The sequence below is a fragment of the Schistocerca americana genome, chromosome 2 (assembly GCF_021461395.2).
Source record: "Schistocerca americana isolate TAMUIC-IGC-003095 chromosome 2, iqSchAmer2.1, whole genome shotgun sequence".
NCBI classification, from domain to species: Eukaryota; Metazoa; Arthropoda; class Insecta; order Orthoptera; family Acrididae; genus Schistocerca; species Schistocerca americana.
This window is the reverse complement of record NC_060120.1, coordinates 760,599,635-760,607,162: the sequence shown is the minus strand read 5'-3', so window position 1 is coordinate 760,607,162 and position 7,528 is coordinate 760,599,635.

The window sequence follows — 7,528 nt, the reverse complement described above, 5'->3', positions numbered from 1 at the left end:
CTCGGTATCGCTTCCAGTCTGTACGTTTGTAAAACGTCTGGTACTGTGGGAGTGCTACCCATTCTCCCACATCGACCTCTAGAATCACTGGGTTGTGGTCGGAGGACATTCTGTTGATTGTCCTTGCGGCCACAAACCCTGTGATTCTCCTAGTGAGAGCTATGTCTAACACGTCAGGCCTGCCTCCATTTTTTGGAAAATGCGTGGGCTCGACCAGGCCCGATGTTTCGAAGTGGTGGATGTGTGCTAGTTGTTGCAGTTTGGTGCCTGCTCTGGAGGTTACTCTAGAATTCCAATCAGGGTTTTTGGCATTGAAGTCACCCCTTATTATGAGTTTGCCTTCAATTTGCCCTAGAGCAGCTATGTCGTCCTATCTATCTGGTCTTGTGGGGGTTGGTAGATTGCCACGATTGTTAGGGGTCCAGTGGCAGTGGTTACTTCCACCGCCACTGCTTCAATTTTATTGATAGCCCCCAGTAGCTGAGTGGTCAGCGCGACAGAATGTCAATCCTAAGGGCCCGGGTTCGATTCCTGGCTGGGTCGGAGATTTTCTTCGCTCAGGGACTGGGTGTTGTGTTGTCCTAATCATCATCATTTCATCCCCATTGAAACGCAAGTCGCCGAAGTGGCGTCAAATCGAAAGACTTGCACCAGGCGAGCGGCCTACCTGACGGGAGGCCCTCGTCACACGCCATTATTATTATTATAGCTGGTAAAAATACCTGGTGGCGGGGGATCCCTCTTTTCATGTATATGGCCACTCCTCCGTTTTGGGTTGGCCTGTCTTTACGGTAACTAACGTAGTTGGGAACTGTCGATTTTGTTCCTGGTTTGAGGTGGGTTTCCCCCATCATGCATATGTTGATGGAGAACTCCTTCATGAGTTCTCTGAACTCGACCTCTTGATTAACAACGCCATCTGCGTTAAAGACGCACATTGTCAGGCCTCGGATGTTTGGTCATCTATCCATGATGGGGTTTTGAAACTACTGAGGAAGTCGCAGAGGGGAGCGACTGCTGGACTGTTGCCTGAAGGGCAACAAGGATCTGTGTGTTCTGCCTCTGGGCCTGCCTGAATTCCATCATCATTTCCATGATGAGGTTCATGGTCTGCACTATCATGCCTAACAACTGATCCGAGGGTGTGGACTGTGTGTGGGGTTCCCTAGGGCTTTCTCTATCTTGGTGGATCTGGTCATTGTTTCTGTGTGTTTCCCGGTGTTGGTCTTGTGACTGTGTCTGGTGTTGTGGTGATAGGACTACGTTTCCATGGCTTCTCGAAGGAGAAACCACTTCCGCGTATGTTGCCCTTGGTGTGTCCAATCTTGGTTTTACCCAGGCCTTGTCCGTGTGTGTTGTCGTGTTTTGTTTCTTTGTGTGACTGGATGGATTGGTGGTGTTTTGTTTGCGTGTGTGGGGGGTGGCCTTAGCGCCCTTTGCCTGCTGTGAGTGTCTTTTGTGGACCTCTCAACCTCGGTAACCCACTGTGTGGTTTTTGCCACACAGCACGCACCTTAATTGTGGGTCCGTGTGTTTTAGTGTGCAGGTCCTTGTGTCATGTGCCTCGGCACATTTTCTGCACCTTACGCCATAGTGCAGTGTGCTGCAATGTGATTCAGGCCCTGACACCTGAAGCACTGCACCATCTTGTTCTTGTGGCACAGTGGTTCAGTGGTCACAGGCACAGCCAGGATCATTTTTATTTCCCTTTTGTTTTGCGGGATATCTGGCAGTGTGACCTGGTATAAGGGGCCATTTGCTTCCTATGTTACCCATCTGCTGGACCGCCTTGATGACGTACCCCTGGGCAGTCAAGACTGTTTTGATCGCCTGGGGGGGACAGTCGTCTCGGGAGGTCTCTGGTTCATGAGCCACCGCCTGGAACATGTTCGGGGTGGGTTCCAGTCTCTGAGCTGACGGAATTTTCAACTGACGAAAGATTATCTTCGCCAACATGAAACCATCCGAGTCCTGCCCAGTTACATGGTTCCCTTCCAGGGCAGTTGTTTCTTGGTCCCCTCTCAGGGCGATGACAGGTGCTGTCGGGGGTGCAGGTTCCTCAGGGGGCGACGGAGTGGTTGGGGCTGGGGTGGTGGAGGGCTTCTTTCCCTTGGAGTGCTTCTCCTTCCAGTCCTTCTTTGCACGCCGCTGTTTAGATGAGGTGGGCTTGTGTGGTGGGGGGGTTTAAGGTATTTGGATCGGGTGGAGGGCAGGGACGAGGAGGTGGGTTTGGGGAGGATTTCAATCGGTAGACAGGTCGCCTGCTTGCCTTTATTTAGGGAAGTGATGTAGCCTGGTAGGTTGTTGGTGGCGTTGGCAAGCAGGAGTGGACTTAGGACAAGGGAAGGAGGGGTGGGATCGCAAGTATTGACTATGTATGAGGCTGTTGGCGTCTTGTGTACGATCGCATTTCTTGTGTTATTCGCCATGTCCAGCCGTGGTACTTCAGATGTTCTATCCTGCAATTGTATGCCATCTTGGCTCATTGGGTTTTTGCCATTGTCAACAATAATGGAAACTGATTTTTGTGCCATTTTGTTTGAATATTACAATTAAAATTTTTGTAAAACAGAAAATTGAATTTTTGTGAATTTAAATTAATTATTTATCTATCGTCAAGCATTATTTAGCTACTTTTATGACACACAAAATGCTATGACACAGAAACTTTTAACTTGGAAGGTACTTCTAATTATTACAAACAGCGTATTTCCAAAATCTTCGTAAATTCTGGTTTCACTTTTGATTTGGTTACTTTATCCATGAGAATTTTTGGTTCTGGTTATTTAGCTCCCAGTCGTGATGTTGCACATGAAAATTTGAAAATAATTAGTACATGCATAAAAAATCTCATACAATGTCATAAATAATTTTGAATAGTTTACACAACTGGTTTCATTGTTTTCTCAATGTCCTGTCACGCTCACCAGTTGTGCATATTTTTATATAAAATTAAACAAATTGATTGTATGCTATTGACATATTTGATTTTTTATGATTTTTGCAGGGAATAAACTGTCTTTTCCTTTAATTCACAAATTTCGTAAATTGTGAGCCAGTGGTGTCGTGAACTTACGTCAAATCTGGTATCCTTGGTTATATTCATCTTCTTCCACCATAATTATTTATCTCTTGACCGTGTGTATAACAGTTCTTAATTCTTAATCGTGCTGCTTCTTTCGATGCAGCCCGCTTGTTGACCTGACATTGAGATGATGCGCAGAATAAAAGAAAACTTTATCTTTTGCTGACGCTTGCAGCAGTTGCACTAATGTTTTTTGTCAGTGCTTTTCTTACGTACCAATACAGAAGATCACAAATTATGGAAAATTCATCCTGGGTGTGGCATTGATTTTGCACCTGCTAAACAATCCGCAGAAAAGCGTACCTTTGTCCGATAAGAAGCGTTTGAGAGGGCTTTCAAGACTCTGAAGCACACTTCATACCAGCCCCATATCTTGCCACATTTCAGCCTGTAAACAGTAGGTGGTGTTGGCGTACGTCTCTGAACAGGGCCTGGAGCCATCCTGGCTCATACAGATGTGGATGGCTTAGAATGTCTGATCACTTTAACATCACACAATTCCGCGCAAAAGGGGTATTTACAAACTAAAAAGGAGACCCTTTCAATTATCTTCACCCTGAAGAAATTTCAAACAGACTAACAAGGGGAGTGCCAGGGTTGGGAAATGAAGTTCCGAGTGGGACGGCGCGTTTGCAGCACTACCCCATAGTGTTACAATGCCCCAGCCATATGGCCATCGGCCAGCCATTCACGAGAAAAACGCTCTGAAACTTTCAGTCCTACAATATATAATACCCATGCATTCGCTCACTGAACCGAATAGCGTGGTGGCCGATGCAATATTGGTAACAATTCGTGCTTCGTATTTTCAAAGTATGTATTTGCTTGTCCTTACTGAAAGAAAAAAAAAAAGAAAAAGAAATACAATGACGTTCAAATTGAAAACTTTTGTTCTTTCGACATTTTCAATGTTTTCAACTTTTCCAACCAAATTATTTCCTTCAGATATTCGTTCGTATTGTATACTGACAATATGTCATTTCTGTCATATATATTATACATAACATCCGTCAAACAGAAGTGTACAGCTTCTGTCTGACTAGTTCAGGTACACGATCGACTTCAATGTCATGAGACCGCTTTAAATGAGGGTCCCCACAAAGGAGCATTTGGCATACTTGGAGAGCGAAGGGATAGCCGCGCATAGCACTCCCTGCACTACAAACAGGGGAGAAGAACCTAGCAGTTGCTTTTACGCGCTTAGAACGAATATACTTGTGTGAAAGTTTTTCCTGTTGCTAACATTTTGTTGTTACAGTGCCTCAAAGTAAACACATCGCGAGTTCTGAGGGACTTGTAGAAGATATTACCGACGATTCTCTACACAGTGGGAAATCGAAGTTGCTGATTAAAGATGCAGTTACCCATTCCAATGCACTGCTGGTTGAAAATGATTTACTAGCGTCAGAAGGTTCGCCGTCAATTCCACACAAAGCTATGCTGATGGCACAGAAGTTGTACAACACTGTGATAGATTTCTTGAGTGAAAACACTATCGTGGTTGACGAGTTACTTCACGAGAATGAAGGTGGTGAAGATGTAGAATTCGAAGAGTTACAATAGACGATTCTTCGGACGAGTATGACCCCCCAGGGAAAAAATCCAAAGAGCCTACATATATTCCACTAAAATACAAAATATAATGCGTCAACATTGTGAAAGCACTTCCTTGGTGGAGTCTGCAGGTGCTGAAAAGTAAAGGATGGGAATCTTTAACATGATGGGAAGACGAAATTAAAGAGGGTGGATCTGTATTTGACAAATACACAGCGATAGATTCGTGGACTTACGATTATTTTGTCGAAGCTAGGCACAATTATCAGCAAGTTACCACTCAAAATCGGCAACAATGGGCTTTAGCAGTGGCCGCACAATAAGTTAACTTTGAATTGAAAGCTTCTAGTCAATGGGTGGTGAGATTTAAACAACAGCACAGAATTCGTCAACTGAAAGTAACAAAATTCGTATCACGAAAGGAAACAGTGACACTGGAAGAAACATTGGCTGTTGCAGAAACTTTCCGGCTAGAAACTTGAGATTTAATACCCACTTTTGACAAGGACTATATTATCAACAAGGATCAAACAGGTATGTGACACAAAATGGAATCACATTCTATAAATGGTATTTCAAACAACAAATACCCATTTGAATAATTCTCTTATATTATAATGTAATTGTACAATCGTTTCCATCATTAAATATCACGCTGTTTCATTTCCTTCCAGGTTGTCAGCGCCAGTCTACTTTCAACCAGACGCTCACCCACAAAGGAAGCAAGACCGTACTTGTGAAGAGAGTGGACATGAAGAAAGTTACCCATTTATATACAGCACAATTACTTTTTCTGGACGTGTCCTGCCGAGTGTTTTCGTATGCCTGTAGGAGACAACAGGTGCATTTGGACCCCGAGTCCAGAAGAGGATCGATGAATACACCAAAACATACAAGGACATCATTATGACGTCATCAAAATCTGGAAAGCTGACTACAAACACGTGCAACGAGTTTCTTAAAACATCTTTGAAGCCATATGTTGGGAACAAAAGGTTTCTCCTCATCGTCAACTCCTGGGGAGGGCAAACACAACCAGAACTGTTTGACAAGGTTTTCCAGGACGACGCACTACATCCCACCTGTATCCTCCAAAGTTATTCCGCCGAAGTGTACACCACTAGTGCAGCCCTGTGATGTTTATTTTTACAGACAGGTGAAAAATTTCATTAAATGCCTACAAAATTGCGCCACGTTGATTTAACAGGAACAAGAGATTAATTCACGAGAATGTTGTATTAAAATTCACTCGATCGTTCACCATCAGTGATGATCTCCTGTTTTCCACAATATGCTCCAATACACATGGTTCGCGTTGAAACTAACCGCAGAAAGACACATCTTTTGTTTTGAGTATTTTTGACAAATATCATTCTGGCTCTTGTGCAATTTCGGAATTCAACGAATAAACATATCATTATTCATAGTCTTCACAATATGAGTATTATTCTCCCATGCACACAGTTTTCAATATACAATACAAACAAATATTTTAAGGAAATAATTTGGTTGGAAAAGTTGAAAATGTTGAAAGAACAAAAGTTTTCAAATTTTTTTTTTCCTTCAATAAGGAAAAGCAAATAGATACTTTGAAAATGCGAAGCACGAATTGTTACCAATATTGCATCGGCCACCGTGGCATTCGGTTCAGTGAGCGGACGCATGGGTATTATATACTGTAGGACTGAAAGTTTCGGAGCGTTTTTCTCGTGAATGGCTGGCCATCTGGCTGTACGGTTGGGGCATTGTAACTCTATGGGGTAGTGCTGCAAACACGCACCGTCCCATGGCACTCCCCTTGTAAGTCTTACCATATTATGGATCATAAGCTGTTAATCTCATTCTTTTGGCCAGCGGTGGAGCTACCTGAGAGGGTTGCCCAGTGGCTCCATTGCTGGGCACTTTTTCTCAGCAGCTACCACAACAAAATTCACTTTAGCAATAATACATCACGTGAACACCCTCTCCTGCCCCCCCCCCCCCCCACCCATCCCCCCCCTCCCCCCTCAGTGGGTCACAATCCAGAGTTTGACCAGTGTCAGATCTTCTGCTTCCAGTTGGACAAAGAGGCTCAACTGGCAATGGATGCCTTGTCTGTCATGCAACCCGTGTGGCTGCAGCGATGGTGAAAGGCACTATCTTACAACAGGTGCAGCTGTACATCCCACAGATCTGGCCTGACCATATTCCTGTTGGGAACTTAAACCTGTTGCATCATTTTTACCTTTGGTGTCAGCTCATCCTCGTGGATGGTGTTATCCTTCTCACTACCGGCCAACAGTCTCCCTATGTGGTACTGCCGGAACCTATGTGTCTGACAATACTGTGTCTCCGGCACAAAGTTGGCTGGGGAGTCTCGCACACTTAACTGCTCGCCCTGACTGGCGCTTTGTACTGGCTGGGCACAGAATAGCAGGTAAAGCATCTTATTTCCAGCTGTTCACAGTGTGAAGAATAGCAGGTCGCACCCCATGTTCCCTTCCTGGCCTATGCCCTCCTGCTGGTGGAAGTGGGGTTTCATGTCAGTTTTGCAGGACCCTTCTTTTATAATACCTGGCTGATTATTATTGATGCCTACTCAAACTTTCCATCTGTGATCAACTGTCAGTCCACAATTGTGGAAGCTACAGTCACTGTGCTTTGCAGAATCTTCACTATTGAAGGTCATCTTCCTCTAATGCTGTTGTCAGACAATGGACCTTAATTCTCTTCCAAGATTTTCAGTGCTTTTCTGTCCTCAGTTGAATGGCGAGGCTGAAAGTCTCATGCACACATTCAGGTCACAGATACGGGAGTACGTGGTTGATATTTCTCCAGATGAGCCCTGCACACTTCTCCAACTCATATTACTGTTGCCTGTGGGGCTGTCCACAGTGCCATCTCCCTGTT